Source organism: Pleurodeles waltl, chromosome 1_2 (genome assembly GCF_031143425.1).
Source record: "Pleurodeles waltl isolate 20211129_DDA chromosome 1_2, aPleWal1.hap1.20221129, whole genome shotgun sequence".
NCBI lineage: Eukaryota > Metazoa > Chordata > Amphibia > Caudata > Salamandridae > Pleurodeles > Pleurodeles waltl.
Window position 1 is genome coordinate 300,951,296 of NC_090437.1, and position 27,135 is coordinate 300,978,430.

Here is a 27,135-nt window from a genome sequence, read left to right on the forward strand (position 1 = left end):
CAATTTGAAGAAAAAACGAATTCATTCATAAATGAAGATAAGACCTTGCTCCTATTTAAACTACTTGAGCAAAAAGAGGGAGGTGGCAGGTGGGGGTGGCAAGATTTGTAAATGTGCCCAACTAATGCAATCAAATAATGAGTTAAATTGTTCCGGTATTTTTTTTAAGTAAAAATAATCTTTTTACGTGCAATAAATCAAATACTTGATTTTTTTCAATCTAAAGATACTTTAAAGGCTGTGGCTGGATTCAAACCCCTGTCCATGAGTATCTTCCTGCACCAAAGGCACTAGACTTTGCCACTGAGCTAGAGGCCCTTGATGGGCTTCACTTGTGCAAGAGACCCTATCAGCATCTGACAGGCCTTGGTGTCATTGCTAATGGCTTCCCCTGCACAGGACACATCAGAGCCATGATATAGGGAAGATTTGACGAGTTAGAGATAGGGAAGCCCTTTTGGTCCAGTGGGTAAGTTCCTGCCTTCCACCCAGACAAGCAGGGTTCGATTCCCATGCCTGGCAGATGACACACTCAATTTCTCAGCAAGCAACTGTGAGTTAACCCCTTTTTTCTTGTAGTTTACCTTCCAAATCCTGCAACACCTTCACCACAAATACAGTCCAATCATTCCTCGATACTCATTCACTCAGTCATTCCACTTCTCCATTCTACAGGCTCAACAAAAACCAACAAGAACAAGAGCTGGTTCAGCAAGCAGATTTAAAGCCTCGCTTTGGATTTATCTTGATGCTGCTGCCCTCTAGTAATGTTATATGGCAACTGCAGCATAATCACAGGATTGAGAAAGGGGCAGTCCTATGCAAATAATCTCCTCCCATGATTACTTCTCTGAGCTTCTGTAGTGGTACGATGATAGGATCTTCAACAAATGGTCTTCAGCAGATTTCTAAAGTTGCCAAATTGTCTTAGGCTAAGGATTGTTCCAGTCGAAGGCCTTCAGATAAGGACCCCACCCTCACTTAGCAGTGTCCAGATTTACCTGCAGTAATGCTCTATACAGAACATGGGCGTTCGTGGGCTTACTGTAAAGGTTGCATGCTTAAACCGGGATGTCTAATGTCCCAGTCCTGGTCTCATTGTCAGAGGCACAGCATAACATAGCATGCCAGACATGGCCATGCAGTGCCATGCCAAGCCAACTGCCCCTTCCCCACGCTTGCTGCATCATGCATTTTCAAGGCATAGTCAATCAGAGGCCTGACTTTGTCTTTTTCTATCACTTCAAAATTCAACATGCTACCTTCTGACTGCAGCTTATAAGGGCTCTTTCACCTGCACAACATTTTACCCTGCATTAAATCAAAACCATTCAACCTATTTTATTATCTGCATGGCACCTTCCTCACATAATACAGCTCAATTCTGGCCCCCCTTAGGCCATATTTGTGCTCTCCAGAACACCAATTTGAAGAAAAAACGAATTCATTCATAAATGAAGATAAGACCTTGCTCCTATTTAAACTACTTGAGCAAAAAGAGGGAGGTGGCAGGTGGGGGTGGCAAGATTTTTAAATGTGCCCAACTAATGCAATCAAAAAATGATTTAAATTGTTCCTGTATTTTTTTTAAGTAAAAATAATCTTTTTACGTGCAAAAAATCTAATACTTGATTTTTTTCAATCTAAAGATACTTTAAAGGCTGAGGCTGGATTCAAACCCCTGTCCATGAGTATCTTCCTGCACCAAAGGCACTAGACTTTGCCACTGAGCTAGAGGCCCTTGATGGGCTTCACTTGTGCAAGAGACCCTATCAGCATCTGACAGGCCTTGGTGTCATTGCTAATGGCTTCCCCTGCACAGGACACATCAGAGCCATGATATAGCGAAGATTTGACAAGTTAGAGATAGGGAAACCCGTCTGGTCCAGTGGGTAAGTTCCTGCCTTCCACGAAGACAAGCAGGGTTCGATTCCCATGCCTGGCAGATGACACATTCAATTTCTCAGCAAGCAACTGTGAGTTAAACCCTTTTTTCTTGTAGTTTACCTTCCAAATCCTGCAACACCTTCACCACAAATACAGTCCAATCATTCCTCGATACTCATTCACTCAGTCATTCCACTTCTCCATTCTACAGGCTCAACAAAAACCAACAAGAACAAGAGCTGGTTCAGCAAGCAGATTTAAAGCCTCTCTTTGGATTTATCTTGATGCTGCTGCCCTCTAGTAATGTTATATGGCAACTGCAGCATAATCACAGGATTGAGAAAGGGGCAGTCCTATGCAAATAATCTCCTCCCATGATTACTTCTCTGAGCTTCTGTAGTGGTACGATGATAGGATCTTCAACAAATGGTCTTCAGCAGATTTCTAAAGTTGCCAAATTGTCTTAGGCTAAGGATTGTTCCAGTCGAAGGCCTTCAGATAAGGACCCCACCCTCACTTAGCAGTGTCCAGATTTACCTGCAGTAATGCTCTATACAGAACATGGGCGTTCGTGGGCTTACTGTAAAGGTTGCATGCTTAAACCGGGATGTCTAAAGTCCCAGTCCTGGTCTCATTGTCAGAGGCACAGTATAACATAGCATGCCAGACATGGCCATGCAGTGCCATGCCAAACCAACTGCCCCTTCCCCACGCTTGCTGCATCATGTATTTTCAAGGCATAGTCAATCAGAGGCCTGACTTTGTCTTTTTCTATCACTTCAAAATTCAACATGCTACCTTCTGACTGCAGCTAATAAGGGCTCTTTCACCTGCACAACATTTTACCCTGCATTAAATCAAAACCATTCAACCTATTTTATTATCTGCATGGCACCTTCCTCACATAATACAGCTCAATTCTGGCCCCCCTTAGGCCATATTTGTGCTGTCCAGAACACCAATTTGAAGAAAAAACGAATTCATTCATAAATGAAGATAAGACCTTGCTCCTATTTAAACTACTTGAGCAAAAAGAGGGAGGTGGCAGGTGGGGGTGGCAAGATTTGTAAATGTGCCCAACTAATGCAATCAAATAATGAGTTAAATTGTTCCTGTATTTTTTTAAAGTAAAAATAATCTTTTTACGTGCAAAAAATCAAATACTTGATTTTTTGCAATCTACAGATACTTTAAATGCTGAGGCTGGATTCAAACCCCTGTCCATGAGTATCTTCCTGCACCAAAGGCACTAGACTTTGCCACTGAGCTAGAGGCCCTTGATGGGCTTCACTTGTGCAAGAGACCCTATCAACATCTGACAAGCCTTGGTGTCATTGCTAATGGCTTCCCCTGCACAGGACACATCAGAGCCATGATATAGGGAAGATTTGACAAGTTAGAGATAGGGAAGCCCGTCTGGTCCAGTGGGTAAGTTCCTGCCTTCCACCCAGACAAGCAGGGTTCGATTCCCATGCCTGGCAGATGACACACTCAATTTCTCAGCAAGCAACTGTGAGTTAACCCCTTTTTTCTTGTAGTTTACCTTCCAAATCCTGCAACACCTTCACCACAAATACAGTCCAATCATTCCTCGATACTCATTCACTCAGTCATTCCACTTCTCCATTCTACAGGCTCAACAAAAACCAACAAGAACAAGAGCTGGTTCAGCAAGCAGATTTAAAGCCTCGCTTTGGATTTATCTTGATGCTGCTGCCCTCTAGTAATGTTATATGGCAACTGCAGCATAATCACAGGATTGAGAAAGGGGCAGTCCTATGCAAATAATCTCCTCCCATGATTACTTCTCTGAGCTTCTGTAGTGGTACGATGATAGGATCTTCAACAAATGGTCTTCAGCAGATTTCTAAAGTTGCCAAATTGTCTTAGGCTAAGGATTGTTCCAGTCGAAGGCCTTCAGATAAGGACCCCACCCTCACTTAGCAGTGTCCAGATTTACCTGCAGTAATGCTCTATACAGAACATGGGCGTTCGTGGGCTTACTGTAAAGGTTGCATGCTTAAACCGGGATGTCTAATGTCCCAGTCCTGGTCTCATTGTCAGAGGCACAGCATAACATAGCATGCCAGGCATGGCCATGCAGTGCCATGCCAAGCCAACTGCCCCATCCCCACGCTTGCTGCATCATGCATTTTCAAGGCATAGTCAATCAGAGGCCTGACTTTGTCTTTTTCTATCACTTCAAAATTCAACATGCTACCTTCTGACTGCAGCTTATAAGGGCTCTTTCACCTGCACAACATTTTACCCTGCATTAAATCAAAACCATTCAACCTATTTTATTATCTGCATGGCACCTTCCTCACATAATACAGCTCAATTCTGGCCCCCCTTAGGCCATATTTGTGCTCTCCAGAACACCAATTTGAAGAAAAAACGAATTCATTCATAAATGAAGATAAGACCTTGCTCCTATTTAAACTACTTGAGCAAAAAGAGGGAGGTGGCAGGTGGGGGTGGCAAGATTTGTAAATGTGCCCAACTAATGCAATCAAATAATGAGTTAAATTGTTCCGGTATTTTTTTAAAGTAAAAATAATCTTTTTACGTGCAAAAAATCAAATACTTGATTTTTTTCAATCTAAAGATACTTTAAAGGCTGTGGCTGGATTCAAACCCCTGTCCATGAGTATCTTCCTGCACCAAAGGCACTAGACTTTGCCACTGAGCTAGAGGCCCTTGATGGGCTTCACTTGTGCAAGAGACCCTATCAGCATCTGACAGGCCTTGGTGTCATTGCTAATGGCTTCCCCTGCACAGGACACATCAGAGCCATGATATAGGGAAGATTTGACAAGTTAGAGCTAGGGAAGCCCGTCTGGTCCAGTGGGTAAGTTCCTGCTTTCCACCCAGACAAGCAGGGTTCGATTCCCATGCCTGGCAGATGACACACTCAATCTCTCAGCAAGCATCTGTGAGTTAACCCCTTTTTTCTTGTAGTTTCCCTTCCAAATCCTGCAACACCTTCAACACAAATACAGTCCAATCATTCCTCGATACTCATTCACTCAGTCATTCCACTTCTCCATTCTACAGGCTCAACAAAAACGAACAAGAACAAGAGCTAGTTCAGCAAGCAGATTTAAAGCCTCGCTTTGGATTTATCTTGATGCTGCTGCCCTCTAGTAATGTTATATGGCAACTGCAGCATAATCACAGGATTGAGAAAGGGGCAGTCCTATGCAAATAATCTCCTCCCATGATTACTTCTCTGAGCTTCTGTAGTGGTACGATGATAGGATCTTCAACAAATGGTCTTCAGCAGATTTCTAAAGTTGCCAAATTGTCTTAGGCTAAGGATTGTTCCAGTCGAAGGCCTTCAGATAAGGACCCCACCCTCACTTAGCAGTGTCCAGATTTACTTGCAGTAATGCTCTATACAGAACATGGGCATTCGTGGGCTTACTGTAAAGGTTGCATGCTTAAACCGGGATGTCTAAAGTCCCAGTCCTGGTCTCATTGTCAGAGGCACAGCATAACATAGCATGCCAGACATGGCCATGCAGTGCCATGCCAAGCCAACTGCCCCTTCCCCACGCTTGCTGCATCATGCATTTTCAAGGCATAGTCAATCAGAGGCCTGACTTTGTCTTTTTCTATCACTTCAAAATTCAACATGCTACCTTCTGACTGCAGCTAATAAGCGTTCTTTCACCTGCACAACATTTTACCCTGCATTAAATCAAAACCATTCAACCTATTTTATTATCTGCATGGCACCTTCCTCACATAATACAGCTCAATTCTGGCCCCCCTTAGGCCATATTTGTGCTCTCCAGAACACCAATTTGAAGAAAAAACGAATTCATTCATAAATGAAGATAAGACCTTGCTCCTATTTAAACTACTTGAGCAAAAAGAGGGAGGTGGCAGGTGGGGGTGGCAAGATTTTTAAATGTGCCCAACTAATGCAATCAAAAAATGATTTAAATTGTTCCTGTATTTTTTTTAAGTAAAAATAATCTTTTTACGTGCAAAAAATCAAATACTTGATTTCTTTCAATCTAAAGATACTTTAAAGGCTGTGGCTGGATTCAAACCCCTGTCCATGAGTATCTTCCTGCACCAAAGGCACTAGACTTTGCCACTGAGCTAGAGGCCCTTGATGGGCTTCACTTGTGCAAGAGACCCTATCAGCATCTGACAGGCCGTGGTGTCATTGCTAATGGCTTCCCCTGCACAGGACACATCAGAGCCATGATAAAGGGAAGATTTGACAAATTAGAGATAGGGAAGCCCGTCTGGTCCAGTGGGTAAGTTCCTGCCTTCCACCCAGACAAGCAGGGTTCGATTCCCATGCCTGGCAGATGACACACTCAATTTCTCAGCAAGCAACTGTGAGTTACCCCCTTTTTTCTTGTAGTTTACCTTCCAAATCCTGCAACACCTTCACCACAAATACAGCCCAATCATTCCTCGATACTCATTCACTCAGTCATTCCACTTCTCCATTCTACAGGCTCAACAAAAACCAACAAGAACAAGAGCTGGTTCAGCAAGCAGATTTAAAGCCTCTCTTTGGATTTATCTTGATGCTGCTGCCCTCTAGTAATGTTATATGGCAACTGCAGCATAATCACAGGATTGAGAAAGGGGCAGTCCTATGCAAATAATCTCCTCCCATGATTACTTCTCTGAGCTTCTGTAGTGGTACGATGATAGGATCTTCAACAAATGGTCTTCAGCAGATTTCTAAAGTTGCCAAATTGTCTTAGGCTAAGGATTGTTCCAGTCGAAGGCCTTCAGATAAGGACCCCACCCTCACTTAGCAGTGTCCAGATTTACCTGCAGTAATGCTCTATACAGAACATGGGCGTTCGTGGGCTTACTGTAAAGGTTGCATGCTTAAACCGGGATGTCTAAAGTCCCAGTCCTGGTCTCATTGTCAGAGGCACAGCATAACATGGCATGCCAGACATGGCCATGCAGTGCCATGCCAAACCAACTGCCCCTTCCCCACGCTTGCTGCATCATGCATTTTCAAGGCATAGTCAATCAGAGGCCTGACTTTGTCTTTTTCTATCACTTCAAAATTCAACATGCTACCTTCTGACTGCAGCTAATAAGGGCTCTTTCACCTACACAACATTTTACCCTGCATTAAATCAAAATCATTCAACCTATTTTATTATCTGCATGGCACCTTCCTCACATAATACAGCTCAATTCTGGCCCCCCTTAGGCCATATTTGTGCTCTCCAGAACACCAATTTGAAGAAAAAACGAATTCATTCATAAATGAAGATAAGACCTTGCTCCTATTTAAACTACTTGAGCAAAAAGAGGGAGGTGGCAGGTGGGGGTGGCAAGATTTGTAAATGTGCCCAACTAATGCAATCAAATAATGAGTTAAATTGTTCCGGTATTTTTTTTAAGTAAAAATAATCTTTTTACGTGCAATAAATCAAATACTTGATTTTTTTCAATCTAAAGATACTTTAAAGGCTGTGGCTGGATTCAAACCCCTGTCCATGAGTATCTTCCTGCACCAAAGGCACTAGACTTTGCCACTGAGCTAGAGGCCCTTGATGGGCTTCACTTGTGCAAGAGACCCTATCAGCATCTGACAGGCCTTGGTGTCATTGCTAATGGCTTCCCCTGCACAGGACACATCAGAGCCATGATAAAGGGAAGATTTGACAAATTAGAGATAGGGAAGCCCGTCTGGTCCAGTGGGTAAGTTCCTGCCTTCCACCCAGACAAGCAGGGTTCGATTCCCATGCCTGGCAGATGACACACTCAATTTCTCAGCAAGCAACTGTGAGTTAACCCCTTTTTTCTTGTAGTTTACCTTCCAAATCCTGCAACACCTTCACCACAAATACAGTCCAATCATTCCTCGATACTCATTCACTCAGTCATTCCACTTCTCCATTCTACAGGCTCAACAAAAACCAACAAGAACAAGAGCTGGTTCAGCAAGCAGATTTAAAGCCTCTCTTTGGATTTATCTTGATTCTGCTGCCCTCTAGTAATGTTATATGGCAACTGCAGCATAATCACAGGATTGAGAAAGGGGCAGTCCTATGCAAATAATCTCCTCCCATGATTACTTCTCTGAGCTTCTGTAGTGGTACGATGATAGGATCTTCAACAAATGGTCTTCAGCAGATTTCTAAAGTTGCCAAATTGTCTTAGGCTAAGGATTGTTCCAGTCGAAGGCCTTCAGATAAGGACCCCACCCTCACTTAGCAGTGTCCAGATTTACCTGCAGTAATGCTCTATACAGAACATGGGCGTTCGTGGGCTTACTGTAAAGGTTGCATGCTTAAACCGGGATGTCTAAAGTCCCAGTCCTGGTCTCATTGTCAGAGGCACAGTATAACATAGCATGCCAGACATGGCCATGCAGTGCCATGCCAAACCAACTGCCCCTTCCCCACGCTTGCTGCATCATGTATTTTCAAGGCATAGTCAATCAGAGGCCTGACTTTGTCTTTTTCTATCACTTCAAAATTCAACATGCTACCTTCTGACTGCAGCTAATAAGGGCTCTTTCACCTGCACAACATTTTACCCTGCATTAAATCAAAACCATTCAACCTATTTTATTATCTGCATGGCACCTTCCTCACATAATACAGCTCAATTCTGGCCCCCCTTAGGCCATATTTGTGCTCTCCAGAACACCAATTTGAAGAAAAAACGAATTCATTCATAAATGAAGATAAGACCTTGCTCCTATTTAAACTACTTGAGCAAAAAGAGGGAGGTGGCAGGTGGGGGTGGCAAGATTTGTAAATGTGCCCAACTAATGCAATCAAATAATGAGTTAAATTGTTCCTGTATTTTTTTAAAGTAAAAATAATCTTTTTACGTGCAAAAAATCAAATACTTGATTTTTTGCAATCTACAGATACTTTAAATGCTGAGGCTGGATTCAAACCCCTGTCCATGAGTATCTTCCTGCACCAAAGGCACTAGACTTTGCCACTGAGCTAGAGGCCCTTGATGGGCTTCACTTGTGCAAGAGACCCTATCAACATCTGACAAGCCTTGGTGTCATTGCTAATGGCTTCCCCTGCACAGGACACATCAGAGCCATGATATAGGGAAGATTTGACAAGTTAGAGATAGGGAAGCCCGTCTGGTCCAGTGGGTAAGTTCCTGCCTTCCACCCAGACAAGCAGGGTTCGATTCCCATGCCTGGCAGATGACACACTCAATTTCTCAGCAAGCAACTGTGAGTTAACCCCTTTTTTCTTGTAGTTTACCTTCCAAATCCTGCAACACCTTCACCACAAATACAGTCCAATCATTCCTCGATACTCATTCACTCAGTCATTCCACTTCTCCATTCTACAGGCTCAACAAAAACCAACAAGAACAAGAGCTGGTTCAGCAAGCAGATTTAAAGCCTCGCTTTGGATTTATCTTGATGCTGCTGCCCTCTAGTAATGTTATATGGCAACTGCAGCATAATCACAGGATTGAGAAAGGGGCAGTCCTATGCAAATAATCTCCTCCCATGATTACTTCTCTGAGCTTCTGTAGTGGTACGATGATAGGATCTTCAACAAATGGTCTTCAGCAGATTTCTAAAGTTGCCAAATTGTCTTAGGCTAAGGATTGTTCCAGTCGAAGGCCTTCAGATAAGGACCCCACCGTCAATTAGCAGTGTCCAGATTTACCTGCAGTAATGCTCTATACAGAACATGGGCGTTCGTGGGCTTACTGTAAAGGTTGCATGCTTAAACCGGGATGTCTAATGTCCCAGTCCTGGTCTCATTGTCAGAGGCACAGCATAACATAGCATGCCAGACATGGCCATGCAGTGCCATGCCAAGCCAACTGCCCCTTCCCCACGCTTGCTGCATCATGCATTTTCAAGGCATAGTCAATCAGAGGCCTGACTTTGTCTTTTTCTATCACTTCAAAATTCAACATGCTACCTTCTGACTGCAGCTTATAAGGGCTCTTTCACCTGCACAACATTTTACCCTGCATTAAATCAAAACCATTCAACCTATTTTATTATCTGCATGGCACCTTCCTCACATAATACAGCTCAATTCTGGCCCCCCTTAGGCCATATTTGTGCTCTCCAGAACACCAATTTGAAGAAAAAACGAATTCATTCATAAATGAAGATAAGACCTTGCTCCTATTTAAACTACTTGAGCAAAAAGAGGGAGGTGGCAGGTGGGGGTGGCAAGATTTGTAAATGTGCCCAACTAATGCAATCAAATAATGAGTTAAATTGTTCCGGTATTTTTCTTAAGTAAAAATAACCTTTTTACGTGCAAAAAATCAAATACTTGATTTTTTTCAATCTAAAGATACTTTAAAGGCTGTGGCTGGATTCAAACCCCTGTCCATGAGTATCTTCCTGCACCAAAGGCACTAGACTTTGCCACTGAGCTAGAGGCCCTTGATGGGCTTCACTTGTGCAAGAGACCCTATCAGCATCTGACAGGCCTTGGTGTCATTGCTAATGGCTTCCCCTGCACAGGACACATCAGAGCCATGATATAGCGAAGATTTGACAAGTTAGAGATAGGGAAGCCCGTCTGGTCCAGTGGGTAAGTTCCTGCCTTCCACCCAGACAAGCAGGGTTCGATTCCCATGCCTGGCAGATGGCACATTCAATTTCTCAGCAAGCAACTGTGAGTTAACCCCTTTTTTCTTGTAGTTTACCTTCCAAATCCTGCAACACCTTCACCACAAATACAGTCCAATCATTCCTCGATACTCATTCACTCAGTCATTCCACTTCTCCATTCTACAGGCTCAACAAAAACCAACAAGAGCTGGTTCAGCAAGCAGATTTAAAGCCTCGCTTTGGATTTATCTTGATGCTGCTACCCTCTAGTAATGTTATATGGCAACTGCAGCATAATCACAGGATTGAGAAAGGGGCAGTCCTATGCAAATAATCTCCTCCCATGATTACTTCTCTGAGCTTCTGTAGTGGTACGATGATAGGATCTTCAACAAATGGTCTTCAGCAGATTTCTAAAGTTGCCAAATTGTCTTAGGCTAAGGATTGTTCCAGTCGAAGGCCTTCAGATAAGGACCCCACCCTCACTTAGCAGTGTCCAGATTTACCTGCAGTAATGCTCTATACAGAACATGGGCGTTCGTGGGCTTACTGTAAAGGTTGCATGCTTAAACCGGGATGTCTAATGTCCCAGTCCTGGTCTCATTGTCAGAGGCACAGCATAACATAGCATGCCAGACATGGCCATGCAGTGCCATGCCAAGCCAACTGCCCCTTCCCCACGCTTGCTGCATCATGCATTTTCAAGGCATAGTCAATCAGAGGCCTGACTTTGTCTTTTTCTATCACTTCAAAATTCAACATGCTACCTTCTGACTGCAGCTAATAAGGGCTCTTTCACCTGCACAACATTTTACCCTGCATTAAATCAAAACCATTCAACCTATTTTATTATCTGCATGGCACCTTCCTCACATAATACAGCTCAATTCTGGCCCCCTTAGGCCATATTTGTGCTCTCCAGAACACCAATTTGAAGAAAAAACAAATTCATTCATAAATGAAGATAAGACCTTGCTCCTATTTAAACTACTTGGGCAAAAAGAGGGAGGTGGCAGGTGGGGGTGGCAAGATTTGTAAATGTGCCCAACTAATGCAATCAAATAATGAGTTAAATTGTTCCTGTATTTTTTTAAAGTAAAAATAATCTTTTTACGTGCAAAAAATCAAATACTTGATTATTTGCAATTTACAGATACTTTAAAGGCTGAGGCTGGATTCAAACCCCTGTCCATGAGCATCTTCCTGCACCAAAGGCACTAGACTTTGCCACTGAGCTATAGGCCCTTGATGGGCTTCACTTGTGCATGAGACCCTATCAACATCTGACAGGCCTTGGTGTCATTGCTAATGGCTTCCCCTGCACAGGACACATCAGAGCCATGATATAGGGAAGATTTGACAAGTGAGAGATAGGGAAGCCCGTCTGGTCCAGTGGGTAAGTTCCTGCCTTCCACCCAGACAAGCGGGGTTCGATTCCCATGCCTGGCAGATGTGACACTCAATTTCTCAGCAAGCAACTGTGAGTTAACCCCTTTTTTCTTGTAGTTTACCTTCCAAATCCTGCAACACCTTCACCACAAATACAGTCCAATCATTCCTCGATACTCATTCACTCAGTCATTCCACTTCTCCATTCTACAGGCTCAACAAAAACCAACAAGAACAAGAGCTGGTTCAGCAAGCAGATTTAAAGCCTCGCTTTGGATTTATCTTGATGCTGCTGCCCTCTAGTAATGTTATATGGCAACTGCAGCATAATCACAGGATTGAGAAAGGGGCAGTCCTATGCAAATAATCTCCTCCCATGATTACTTCTCTGAGCTTCTGTAGTGGTACGATGATAGGATCTTCAACAAATGGTCTTCAGCAGATTTCTAAAGTTGCCAAATTGTCTTAGGCTAAGGATTGTTCCAGTCGAAGGCCTTCAGATAAGGACCCCACCCTCACTTAGCAGTGTCCAGATTTACCTGCAGTAATGCTCTATACAGAACATGGGCGTTCGTGGGCTTACTGTAAAGGTTGCAATGCTTAAACCGGGATGTCTAATGTCCCAGTCCTGGTCTCATTGTCAGAGGCACAGCATAACATAGCATGCCAGACATGGCCATGCAGTGCCATGCCAAGCCAACTGCCCCTTCCCCACGCTTGCTGCATCATGCATTTTCAAGGCATAGTCAATCAGAGGCCTGACTTTGTCTTTTTCTATCACTTCAAAATTCAACATGCTACCTTCTGACTGCAGCTAATAAGGGCTCTTTCACCTACACAACATTTTACCCTGCATTAAATCAAAACCATTCAACCTATTTTATTATCTGCATGGCACCTTCCTCACATAATACAGCTCAATTCTGGCCCCCCTTAGGCCATATTTGTGCTCTCCAGAACACCAATTTGAAGAAAAAACGAATTCATTCATAAATGAAGATAAGACCTTGCTCCTATTTAAACTACTTGAGCAAAAAGAGAGAGGTGGCAGGTGGGGGTGGCAAGATTTGTAAATGTGCCCAACTAATGCAATCAAATAATGAGTTAAATTGTTCCTGTATTTTTTTTAAGTAAAAATAATCTTTTTATGTGCAAAAAATCAAATACTTGATTTTTTTCAATCTAAAGATACTTTAAAGGCTGTGGCTGGATTCAAACCCCTGTCCATGAGTATCTTCCTGCACCAAAGGCACTAGACTTTGCCACTGAGCTAGAGGCCCTTGATGGGCTTCACTTGTGCAAGAGACCCTATCAGCATCTGACAGGCCGTGGTGTCATTGCTAATGGCTTCCCCTGCACTGGACACATCAGAGCCATGATAAAGGGAAGATTTGACAAATTAGAGATAGGGAAGCCCGTCTGGTCCAGTGGGTAAGTTCCTGCCTTCCACCCAGACAAGCAGGGTTCGATTCCCATGCCTGGCAGATGACACACTCAATTTCTCAGCAAGCAACTGTGAGTTAACCCCTTTTTTCTTGTAGTTTACCTTCCAAATCCTGCAACACCTTCACCACAAATACAGTCCAATCATTCCTCGATACTCATTCACTCAGTCATTCCACTTCTCCATTCTACAGGCTCAACAAAAACCAACAAGAACAAGAGCTGGTTCAGCAAGCAGATTTAAAGCCTCTCTTTGGATTTATCTTGATTCTGCTGCCCTCTAGTAATGTTATATGGCAACTGCAGCATAATCACAGGATTGAGAAAGGGGCAGTCCTATGCAAATAATCTCCTCCCATGATTACTTCTCTGAGCTTCTGTAGTGGTACGATGATAGGATCTTCAACAAATGGTCTTCAGCAGATTTCTAAAGTTGCCAAATTGTCTTAGGCTAAGGATTGTTCCAGTCGAAGGCCTTCAGATAAGGACCCCACCCTCACTTAGCAGTGTCCAGATTTACCTGCAGTAATGCTCTATACAGAACATGGGCGTTCGTGGGCTTACTGTAAAGGTTGCATGCTTAAACCGGGATGTCTAAAGTCCCAGTCCTGGTCTCATTGTCAGAGGCACAGTATAACATAGCATGCCAGACATGGCCATGCAGTGCCATGCCAAACCAACTGCCCCTTCCCCACGCTTGCTGCATCATGTATTTTCAAGGCATAGTCAATCAGAGGCCTGACTTTGTCTTTTTCTATCACTTCAAAATTCAACATGCTACCTTCTGACTGCAGCTAATAAGGGCTCTTTCACCTGCACAACATTTTACCCTGCATTAAATCAAAACCATTCAACCTATTTTATTATCTGCATGGCACCTTCCTCACATAATACAGCTCAATTCTGGCCCCCCTTAGGCCATATTTGTGCTCTCCAGAACACCAATTTGAAGAAAAAACGAATTCATTCATAAATGAAGATAAGACCTTGCTCCTATTTAAACTACTTGAGCAAAAAGAGGGAGGTGGCAGGTGGGGGTGGCAAGATTTGTAAATGTGCCCAACTAATGCAATCAAATAATGAGTTAAATTGTTCCTGTATTTTTTTAAAGTAAAAATAATCTTTTTACGTGCAAAAAATCAAATACTTGATTTTTTGCAATCTACAGATACTTTAAAGGCTGTGGCTGGATTCAAACCCCTGTCCATGAGTATCTTCCTGCACCAAAGGCACTAGACTTTGCCACTGAGCTAGAGGCCCTTGATGGGCTTCACTTGTGCAAGAGACCCTATCAGCATCTGACAGGCCTTGGTGTCATTGCTAATGGCTTCCCCTGCACAGGACACATCAGAGCCATGATATAGCGAAGATTTGACAAGTTAGAGATAGGGAAGCCCGTCTGGTCCAGTGGGTAAGTTCCTGCTTTCCACCCAGACAAGCAGGGTTCGATTCCCATGCCTGGCAGATGGCACATTCAATTTCTCAGCAAGCAACTGTGAGTTAACCCCTTTTTTCTTGTAGTTTACCTTCCAAATCCTGCAACACCTTCACCACAAATACAGTCCAATCATTCCTCGATACTCATTCACTCAGTCATTCCACTTCTCCATTCTACAGGCTCAACAAAAACCAACAAGAGCTGGTTCAGCAAGCAGATTTAAAGCCTCGCTTTGGATTTATCTTGATGCTGCTACCCTCTAGTAATGTTATATGGCAACTGCAGCATAATCACAGGATTGAGAAAGGGGCAGTCCTATGCAAATAATCTCCTCCCATGATTACTTCTCTGAGCTTCTGTAGTGGTACGATGATAGGATCTTCAACAAATGGTCTTCAGCAGATTTCTAAAGTTGCCAAATTGTCTTAGGCTAAGGATTGTTCCAGTCGAAGGCCTTCAGATAAGGACCCCACCGTCAATTAGCAGTGTCCAGATTTACCTGCAGTAATGCTCTATACAGAACATGGGCGTTCGTGGGCTTACTGTAAAGGTTGCATGCTTAAACCGGGATGTCTAATGTCCCAGTCCTGGTCTCATTGTCAGAGGCACAGCATAACATAGCATGCCAGACATGGCCATGCAGTGCCATGCCAAGCCAACTGCCCCTTCCCCACGCTTGCTGCATCATGCATTTTCAAGGCATAGTCAATCAGAGGCCTGACTTTGTCTTTTTCTATCACTTCAAAATTCAACATGCTACCTTCTGACTGCAGCTTATAAGGGCTCTTTCACCTGCACAACATTTTACCCTGCATTAAATCAAAACCATTCAACCTATTTTATTATCTGCATGGCACCTTCCTCACATAATACAGCTCAATTCTGGCCCCCCTTAGGCCATATTTGTGCTCTCCAGAACACCAATTTGAAGAAAAAACGAATTCATTCATAAATGAAGATAAGACCTTGCTCCTATTTAAACTACTTGAGCAAAAAGAGGGAGGTGGCAGGTGGGGGTGGCAAGATTTGTAAATGTGCCCAACTAATGCAATCAAATAATGAGTTAAATTGTTCCGGTATTTTTCTTAAGTAAAAATAACCTTTTTACGTGCAAAAAATCAAATACTTGATTTTTTTCAATCTAAAGATACTTTAAAGGCTGTGGCTGGATTCAAACCCCTGTCCATGAGTATCTTCCTGCACCAAAGGCACTAGACTTTGCCACTGAGCTAGAGGCCCTTGATGGGCTTCACTTGTGCAAGAGACCCTATCAGCATCTGACAGGCCTTGGTGTCATTGCTAATGGCTTCCCCTGCACAGGACACATCAGAGCCATGATATAGCGAAGATTTGACAAGTTAGAGATAGGGAAGCCCGTCTGGTCCAGTGGGTAAGTTCCTGCCTTCCACCCAGACAAGCAGGGTTCGATTCCCATGCCTGGCAGATGGCACATTCAATTTCTCAGCAAGCAACTGTGAGTTAACCCCTTTTTTCTTGTAGTTTACCTTCCAAATCCTGCAACACCTTCACCACAAATACAGTCCAATCATTCCTCGATACTCATTCACTCAGTCATTCCACTTCTCCATTCTACAGGCTCAACAAAAACCAACAAGAGCTGGTTCAGCAAGCAGATTTAAAGCCTCGCTTTGGATTTATCTTGATGCTGCTACCCTCTAGTAATGTTATATGGCAACTGCAGCATAATCACAGGATTGAGAAAGGGGCAGTCCTATGCAAATAATCTCCTCCCATGATTACTTCTCTGAGCTTCTGTAGTGGTACGATGATAGGATCTTCAACAAATGGTCTTCAGCAGATTTCTAAAGTTGCCAAATTGTCTTAGGCTAAGGATTGTTCCAGTCGAAGGCCTTCAGATAAGGACCCCACCCTCACTTAGCAGTGTCCAGATTTACCTGCAGTAATGCTCTATACAGAACATGGGCGTTCGTGGGCTTACTGTAAAGGTTGCATGCTTAAACCGGGATGTCTAATGTCCCAGTCCTGGTCTCATTGTCAGAGGCACAGCATAACATAGCATGCCAGACATGGCCATGCAGTGCCATGCCAAGCCAACTGCCCCTTCCCCACGCTTGCTGCATCATGCATTTTCAAGGCATAGTCAATCAGAGGCCTGACTTTGTCTTTTTCTATCACTTCAAAATTCAACATGCTACCTTCTGACTGCAGCTAATAAGGGCTCTTTCACCTGCACAACATTTTACCCTGCATTAAATCAAAACCATTCAACCTATTTTATTATCTGCATGGCACCTTCCTCACATAATACAGCTCAATTCTGGCCCCCTTAGGCCATATTTGTGCTCTCCAGAACACCAATTTGAAGAAAAAACAAATTCATTCATAAATGAAGATAAGACCTTGCTCCTATTTAAACTACTTGGGCAAAAAGAGGGAGGTGGCAGGTGGGGGTGGCAAGATTTGTAAATGTGCCCAACTAATGCAATCAAATAATGAGTTAAATTGTTCCTGTATTTTTTTAAAGTAAAAATAATCTTTTTACGTGCAAAAAATCAAATACTTGATTATTTGCAATTTACAGATACTTTAAAGGCTGAGGCTGGATTCAAACCCCTGTCCATGAGCATCTTCCTGCACCAAAGGCACTAGACTTTGCCACTGAGCTATAGGCCCTTGATGGGCTTCACTTGTGCATGAGACCCTATCAACATCTGACAGGCCTTGGTGTCATTGCTAATGGCTTCCCCTGCACAGGACACATCAGAGCCATGATATAGGGAAGATTTGACAAGTGAGAGATAGGGAAGCCCGTCTGGTCCAGTGGGTAAGTTCCTGCCTTCCACCCAGACAAGCGGGGTTCGATTCCCATGCCTGGCAGATGTGACACTCAATTTCTCAGCAAGCAACTGTGAGTTAACCCCTTTTTTCTTGTAGTTTACCTTCCAAATCCTGCAACACCTTCACCACAAATACAGTCCAATCATTCCTCGATACTCATTCACTCAGTCATTCCACTTCTCCATTCTACAGGCTCAACAAAAACCAACAAGAACAAGAGCTGGTTCAGCAAGCAGATTTAAAGCCTCGCTTTGGATTTATCTTGATGCTGCTGCCCTCTAGTAATGTTATATGGCAACTGCAGCATAATCACAGGATTGAGAAAGGGGCAGTCCTATGCAAATAATCTCCTCCCATGATTACTTCTCTGAGCTTCTGTAGTGGTACGATGATAGGATCTTCAACAAATGGTCTTCAGCAGATTTCTAAAGTTGCCAAATTGTCTTAGGCTAAGGATTGTTCCAGTCGAAGGCCTTCAGATAAGGACCCCACCCTCACTTAGCAGTGTCCAGATTTACCTGCAGTAATGCTCTATACAGAACATGGGCGTTCGTGGGCTTACTGTAAAGGTTGCAATGCTTAAACCGGGATGTCTAATGTCCCAGTCCTGGTCTCATTGTCAGAGGCACAGCATAACATAGCATGCCAGACATGGCCATGCAGTGCCATGCCAAGCCAACTGCCCCTTCCCCACGCTTGCTGCATCATGCATTTTCAAGGCATAGTCAATCAGAGGCCTGACTTTGTCTTTTTCTATCACTTCAAAATTCAACATGCTACCTTCTGACTGCAGCTAATAAGGGCTCTTTCACCTACACAACATTTTACCCTGCATTAAATCAAAACCATTCAACCTATTTTATTATCTGCATGGCACCTTCCTCACATAATACAGCTCAATTCTGGCCCCCCTTAGGCCATATTTGTGCTCTCCAGAACACCAATTTGAAGAAAAAACGAATTCATTCATAAATGAAGATAAGACCTTGCTCCTATTTAAACTACTTGAGCAAAAAGAGAGAGGTGGCAGGTGGGGGTGGCAAGATTTGTAAATGTGCCCAACTAATGCAATCAAATAATGAGTTAAATTGTTCCTGTATTTTTTTTAAGTAAAAATAATCTTTTTATGTGCAAAAAATCAAATACTTGATTTTTTTCAATCTAAAGATACTTTAAAGGCTGTGGCTGGATTCAAACCCCTGTCCATGAGTATCTTCCTGCACCAAAGGCACTAGACTTTGCCACTGAGCTAGAGGCCCTTGATGGGCTTCACTTGTGCAAGAGACCCTATCAGCATCTGACAGGCCGTGGTGTCATTGCTAATGGCTTCCCCTGCACTGGACACATCAGAGCCATGATAAAGGGAAGATTTGACAAATTAGAGATAGGGAAGCCCGTCTGGTCCAGTGGGTAAGTTCCTGCCTTCCACCCAGACAAGCAGGGTTCGATTCCCATGCCTGGCAGATGACACACTCAATTTCTCAGCAAGCAACTGTGAGTTAACCCCTTTTTTCTTGTAGTTTACCTTCCAAATCCTGCAACACCTTCACCACAAATACAGTCCAATCATTCCTCGATACTCATTCACTCAGTCATTCCACTTCTCCATTCTACAGGCTCAACAAAAACCAACAAGAACAAGAGCTGGTTCAGCAAGCAGATTTAAAGCCTCTCTTTGGATTTATCTTGATTCTGCTGCCCTCTAGTAATGTTATATGGCAACTGCAGCATAATCACAGGATTGAGAAAGGGGCAGTCCTATGCAAATAATCTCCTCCCATGATTACTTCTCTGAGCTTCTGTAGTGGTACGATGATAGGATCTTCAACAAATGGTCTTCAGCAGATTTCTAAAGTTGCCAAATTGTCTTAGGCTAAGGATTGTTCCAGTCGAAGGCCTTCAGATAAGGACCCCACCCTCACTTAGCAGTGTCCAGATTTACCTGCAGTAATGCTCTATACAGAACATGGGCGTTCGTGGGCTTACTGTAAAGGTTGCATGCTTAAACCGGGATGTCTAAAGTCCCAGTCCTGGTCTCATTGTCAGAGGCACAGTATAACATAGCATGCCAGACATGGCCATGCAGTGCCATGCCAAACCAACTGCCCCTTCCCCACGCTTGCTGCATCATGTATTTTCAAGGCATAGTCAATCAGAGGCCTGACTTTGTCTTTTTCTATCACTTCAAAATTCAACATGCTACCTTCTGACTGCAGCTAATAAGGGCTCTTTCACCTGCACAACATTTTACCCTGCATTAAATCAAAACCATTCAACCTATTTTATTATCTGCATGGCACCTTCCTCACATAATACAGCTCAATTCTGGCCCCCCTTAGGCCATATTTGTGCTCTCCAGAACACCAATTTGAAGAAAAAACGAATTCATTCATAAATGAAGATAAGACCTTGCTCCTATTTAAACTACTTGAGCAAAAAGAGGGAGGTGGCAGGTGGGGGTGGCAAGATTTGTAAATGTGCCCAACTAATGCAATCAAATAATGAGTTAAATTGTTCCTGTATTTTTTTAAAGTAAAAATAATCTTTTTACGTGCAAAAAATCAAATACTTGATTTTTTGCAATCTACAGATACTTTAAAGGCTGTGGCTGGATTCAAACCCCTGTCCATGAGTATCTTCCTGCACCAAAGGCACTAGACTTTGCCACTGAGCTAGAGGCCCTTGATGGGCTTCACTTGTGCAAGAGACCCTATCAGCATCTGACAGGCCTTGGTGTCATTGCTAATGGCTTCCCCTGCACAGGACACATCAGAGCCATGATATAGCGAAGATTTGACAAGTTAGAGATAGGGAAGCCCGTCTGGTCCAGTGGGTAAGTTCCTGCTTTCCACCCAGACAAGCAGGGTTCGATTCCCATGCCTGGCAGATGGCACATTCAATTTCTCAGCAAGCAACTGTGAGTTAACCCCTTTTTTCTTGTAGTTTACCTTCCAAATCCTGCAACACCTTCACCACAAATACAGTCCAATCATTCCTCGATACTCATTCACTCAGTCATTCCACTTCTCCATTCTACAGGCTCAACAAAAACCAACAAGAGCTGGTTCAGCAAGCAGATTTAAAGCCTCGCTTTGGATTTATCTTGATGCTGCTACCCTCTAGTAATGTTATATGGCAACTGCAGCATAATCACAGGATTGAGAAAGGGGCAGTCCTATGCAAATAATCTCCTCCCATGATTACTTCTCTGAGCTTCTGTAGTGGTACGATGATAGGATCTTCAACAAATGGTCTTCAGCAGATTTCTAAAGTTGCCAAATTGTCTTAGGCTAAGGATTGTTCCAGTCGAAGGCCTTCAGATAAGGACCCCACCGTCAATTAGCAGTGTCCAGATTTACCTGCAGTAATGCTCTATACAGAACATGGGCGTTCGTGGGCTTACTGTAAAGGTTGCATGCTTAAACCGGGATGTCTAATGTCCCAGTCCTGGTCTCATTGTCAGAGGCACAGCATAACATAGCATGCCAGACATGGCCATGCAGTGCCATGCCAAGCCAACTGCCCCTTCCCCACGCTTGCTGCATCATGCATTTTCAAGGCATAGTCAATCAGAGGCCTGACTTTGTCTTTTTCTATCACTTCAAAATTCAACATGCTACCTTCTGACTGCAGCTTATAAGGGCTCTTTCACCTGCACAACATTTTACCCTGCATTAAATCAAAACCATTCAACCTATTTTATTATCTGCATGGCACCTTCCTCACATAATACAGCTCAATTCTGGCCCCCCTTAGGCCATATTTGTGCTCTCCAGAACACCAATTTGAAGAAAAAACGAATTCATTCATAAATGAAGATAAGACCTTGCTCCTATTTAAACTACTTGAGCAAAAAGAGGGAGGTGGCAGGTGGGGGTGGCAAGATTTGTAAATGTGCCCAACTAATGCAATCAAATAATGAGTTAAATTGTTCCGGTATTTTTTTAAGTAAAAATAACCTTTTTACGTGCAAAAAATCAAATACTTGATTTTTTTCAATCTAAAGATACTTTAAAGGCTGTGGCTGGATTCAAACCCCTGTCCATGAGTATCTTCCTGCACCAAAGGCACTAGACTTTGCCACTGAGCTAGAGGCCCTTGATCGGCTTCACTTGTGCAAGAGACCCTATCAGCATCTGACAGGCCTTGGTGTCATTGCTAATGGCTTCCCCTGCACAGGACACATCAGAGCCATCATATAGCGAAGATTTGACAAGTTAGAGATAGGGAAGCCCGTCTGGTCCAGTGGGTAAGTTCCTGCCTTCCACCCAGACAAGCAGGGTTCGATTCCCATGCCTGGCAGATGACACATTCAATTTCTCAGCAAGCAACTGTGAGTTAACCCCTTTTTTCTTGTAGTTTACCTTCCAAATCCTGCAACACCTTCACCACAAATACAGTCCAATCATTCCTCGATACTCATTCACTCAGTCATTCCACTTCTCCATTCTACAGGCTCAACAAAAACCAACAAGAACAAGAGCTGGTTCAGCAAGCAGATTTAAAGCCTCGCTTTGGATTTATCTTGATGCTGCTACCCTCTAGTAATGTTATATGGCAACTGCAGCATAATCACAGGATTGAGAAAGGGGCAGTCCTATGCAAATAATCTCCTCCCATGATTACTTCTCTGAGCTTCTGTAGTGGTACGATGATAGGATCTTCAACAAATGGTCTTCAGCAGATTTCTAAAGTTGCCAAATTGTCTTAGGCTAAGGATTGTTCCAGTCGAAGGCCTTCAGATAAGGACCCCACCCTCACTTAGCAGTGTCCAGATTTACCTGCAGTAATGCTCTATACAGAACATGGGCGTTCGTGGGCTTACTGTAAAGGTTGCATGCTTAAACCGGGATGTCTAATGTCCCAGTCCTGGTCTCATTGTCAGAGGCACAGCATAACATAGCATGCCAGACATGGCCATGCAGTGCCATGCCAAGCCAACTGCCCCTTCCCCACGCTTGCTGCATCATGCATTTTCAAGGCATAGTCAATCAGAGGCCTGACTTTGTCTTTTTCTATCACTTCAAAATTCAACATGCTACCTTCTGACTGCAGCTAATAAGGGCTCTTTCACCTGCACAACATTTGACCCTGCATTAAATCAAAACCATTCAACCTATTTTATTATCTGCATGGCACCTTCCTCACATAATACAGCTCAATTCTGGCCCCCCTTAGGCCATATTTGTGCTCTCCAGAACACCAATTTGAAGAAAAAACAAATTCATTCATAAATGAAGATAAGACCTTGCTCCTATTTAAACTACTTGAGCAAAAAGAGGGAGGTGGCAGGTGGGGGTGGCAAGATTTGTAAATGTGCCCAACTAATGCAATCAAATAATGAGTTAAATTGTTCCTGTATTTTTTTAAAGTAAAAATAATCTTTTTACGTGCAAAAAATCAAATACTTGATTATTTTCAATTTACAGATACTTTAAAGGCTGAGGCTGGATTCAAACCCCTGTCCATGAGTATCTTCCTGCACCAAAGGCACTAGACTTTGCCACTGAGCTAGAGGCCCTTGATGGGCTTCACTTGTGCATGAGACCCTATCAACATCTGACAGGCCTTGGTGTCATTGCTAATGGCTTCCCCTGCACAGGACACATCAGAGCCATGATATAGGGAAGATTTGACAAGTTAGAGATAGGGAAGCCCGTCTGGTCCAGTGGGTAAGTTTCTGCCTTCCACCCAGACAAGCAGGGTTCGATTCCCATGCCTGGCAGATGTGACACTCAATTTCTCAGCAAGCAACTGTGAGTTAACCCCTTTTTTCTTGTAGTTTACCTTCCAAATCCTGCAACACCTTCACCACAAATACAGTCCAATCATTCCTCGATACTCATTCACTCAGTCATTCCACTTCTCCATTCTACAGGCTCAACAAAAACCAACAAGAACAAGAGCTGGTTCAGCAAGCAGATTTAAAGCCTCGCTTTGGATTTATCTTGATGCTGCTGCCCTCTAGTAATGTTATATGGCAACTGCAGCATAATCACAGGATTGAGAAAGGGGCAGTCCTATGCAAATAATCTCCTCCCATGATTACTTCTCTGAGCTTCTGTAGTGGTACGATGATAGGATCTTCAACAAATGGTCTTCAGCAGATTTCTAAAGTTGCCAAATTGTCTTAGGCTAAGGATTGTTCCAGTCGAAGGCCTTCAGATAAGGACCCCACCCTCACTTAGCAGTGTCCAGATTTACCTGCAGTAATGCTCTATACAGAACATGGGCGTTCGTGGGCTTACTGTAAAGGTTGCATGCTTAAACCGGGATGTCTAATGTCCCAGTCCTGGTCTCATTGTCAGAGGCACAGCATAACATAGCATGCCAGACATGGCCATGCAGTGCCATGCCAAGCCAACTGCCCCTTCCCCACGCTTGCTGCATCATGCATTTTCAAGGCATAGTCAATCAGAGGCCTGACTTTGTCTTTTTCTATCACTTCAAAATTCAACATGCTACCTTCTGACTGCAGCTAATAAGGGCTCTTTCACCTGCACAACATTTTACCCTTCATTAAATCAAAACCATTCAACCTATTTTATTATCTGCATGGCACCTTCCTCACATAATACAGCTCAATTCTGGCCCCCCTTAGGCCATATTTGTGCTCTCCAGAACACCAATTTGAAGAAAAAACGAATTCATTCATAAATGAAGATAAGACCTTGCTCCTATTTAAACTACTTGAGCAAAAAGAGGGAGGTGGCAGGTGGGGGTAGCAAGATTTGTAAATGTGCCCAACTAATGCAATCAAATAATGAGTTAAATTGTTCCTGTATTTTTTTAAAGTAAAAATAATCTTTTTACAAAGAAGAAATCAAATACTTGATTTTTTTCAATCTAAAGATACTTTAAAGGCTGTGGCTGGATTCAAACCCCTGTCCAAGAGTATCTTCCTGCACCAAAGGTACTAGACTTTGCCACTGAGCTAGATGCCCTTGATGGTCTTCAGTTGTGCAAGAGACCCTATCAGCATCTGACAGGCCTTGGTGTCATTGCTAATGGCTTCCCCTGCACAGGACACATCAGAGCCATGATATAGGGAAGATTTGACAAGTTAGAGATAGGGAAGCCCGTCTGGTCCAGTGGGTAAGTTCCTGCCTTCCACCCAGACAAGCAGGGTTCGATTCCCATGCCTGGCAGATGACACACTCAATCTCTCAGCAAGCATCTGTGAGTTAACCCCTTTTTTCTTGTAGTTTCCCTTCCAAATCCTGCTACACCTTCAACACAAATACAGTCCAATCATTCCTCGATACTCATTCACTCAGTCATTCCACTTCTCCATTCTACAGGCTCAACAAAAACGAACAAGAACAAGAGCTAGTTCAGCAAGCAGATTTAAAGCCTCGCTTTGGATTTATCTTGATGCTGCTGCCCTCTAGTAATGTTATATGGCAACTGCAGCATAATCACAGGATTGAGAAAGGGGCAGTCCTATGCAAATAATCTCCTCCCATGATTACTTCTCTGAGCTTCTGTAGTGGTACGATGATAGGATCTTCAACAAATGGTCTTCAGCAGATTTCTAAAGTTGCCAAATTGTCTTAGGCTAAGGATTGTTCCAGTCGAAGGCCTTCAGATAAGGACCCCACCCTCACTTAGCAGTGTCCAGATTTACCTGCAGTAATGCTCTATACAGAACATGGGCATTCGTGGGCTTACTGTAAAGGTTGCATGCTTAAACCGGGATGTCTAAAGTCCCAGTCCTGGTCTCATTGTCAGAGGCACAGCATAACATAGCATGCCAGACATGGCCATGCAGTGCCATGCCAAGCCAACTGCCCCTTCCCCACGCTTGCTGCATCATGCATTTTCAAGGCATAGTCAATCAGAGGCCTGACTTTGTCTTTTTCTATCACTTCAAAATTCAACATGCTACCTTCTGACTGCAGCTAATAAGCGTTCTTTCACCTGCACAACATTTTACCCTGCATTAAATCAAAACCATTCAACCTATTTTATTATCTGCATGGCACCTTCCTCACATAATACAGCTCAATTCTGGCCCACCTTAGGCCATATTTGTGCTCTCCAGAACACCAATTTGAAGAAAAAACGAATTCATTCATAAATGAAGATAAGACCTTGCTCCTATTTAAACTACTTGAGCAAAAAGAGGGAGGTGGCAGGTGGGGGTGGCAAGATTTTTAAATGTGCCCAACTAATGCAATCAAAAAATGATTTAAATTGTTCCTGTATTTTTTTTAAGTAAAAATAATCTTTTTACGTGCAAAAAATCAAATACTTGATTTCTTTCAATCTAAAGATACTTTAAAGGCTGTGGCTGGATTCAAACCCCTGTCCATGAGTATCTTCCTGCACCAAAGGTACTAGACTTTGCCACTGAGCTAGAGGCCCTTGATGGTCTTTAGTTGTGCAAGAGACCCTATCAGCATCTGATAGGCCTTGGTGTCATTGCTAATGGCTTCCCCTGCACAGGACACATCAGAGCCATGATATAGGGAAGATTTGACAAGTTAGAGATAGGGAAGCCCGTCTGGTCCAGTGGGTAAGTTCCTGCCTTCCACCCAGACAAGCAGGGTTCGATTCCCATGCCTGGCAGATGACACACTCAATCTCTCAGCAAGCATCTGTGAGTTAACCCCTTTTTTCTTGTAGTTTCCCTTCCAAATCCTGCTACACCTTCAACACAAATACAGTCCAATCATTCCTCGATACTCATTCACTCAGTCATTCCACTTCTCCATTCTACAGGCTCAACAAAAACGAACAAGAACAAGAGCTAGTTCAGCAAGCAGATTTAAAGCCTCGCTTTGGATTTATCTTGATGCTGCTGCCCTCTAGTAATGTTATATGGCAACTGCAGCATAATCACAGGATTGAGAAAGGGGCAGTCCTATGCAAATAATCTCCTCCCATGATTACTTCTCTGAGCTTCTGTAGTGGTACGATGATAGGATCTTCAACAAATGGTCTTCAGCAGATTTCTAAAGTTGCCAAATTGTCTTAGGCTAAGGATTGTTCCAGTCGAAGGCCTTCAGATAAGGACCCCACCCTCACTTAGCAGTGTCCAGATTTACCTGCAGTAATGCTCTATACAGAACATGGGCATTCGTGGGCTTACTGTAAAGGTTGCATGCTTAAACCGGGATGTCTAAAGTCCCAGTCCTGGTCTCATTGTCAGAGGCACAGCATAACATAGCATGCCAGACATGGCCATGCAGTGCCATGCCAAGCCAACTGCCCCTTCCCCACGCTTGCTGCATCATGCATTTTCAAGGCATAGTCAATCAGAGGCCTGACTTTGTCTTTTTCTATCACTTCAAAATTCAACATGCTACCTTCTGACTGCAGCTAATAAGCGTTCTTTCACCTGCACAACATTTTACCCTGCATTAAATCAAAACCATTCAACCTATTTTATTATCTGCATGGCACCTTCCTCACATAATACAGCTCAATTCTGGCCCACCTTAGGCCATATTTGTGCTCTCCAGAACACCAATTTGAAGAAAAAACGAATTCATTCATAAATGAAGATAAGACCTTGCTCCTATTTAAACTACTTGAGCAAAAAGAGGGAGGTGGCAGGTGGGGGTGGCAAGATTTTTAAATGTGCCCAACT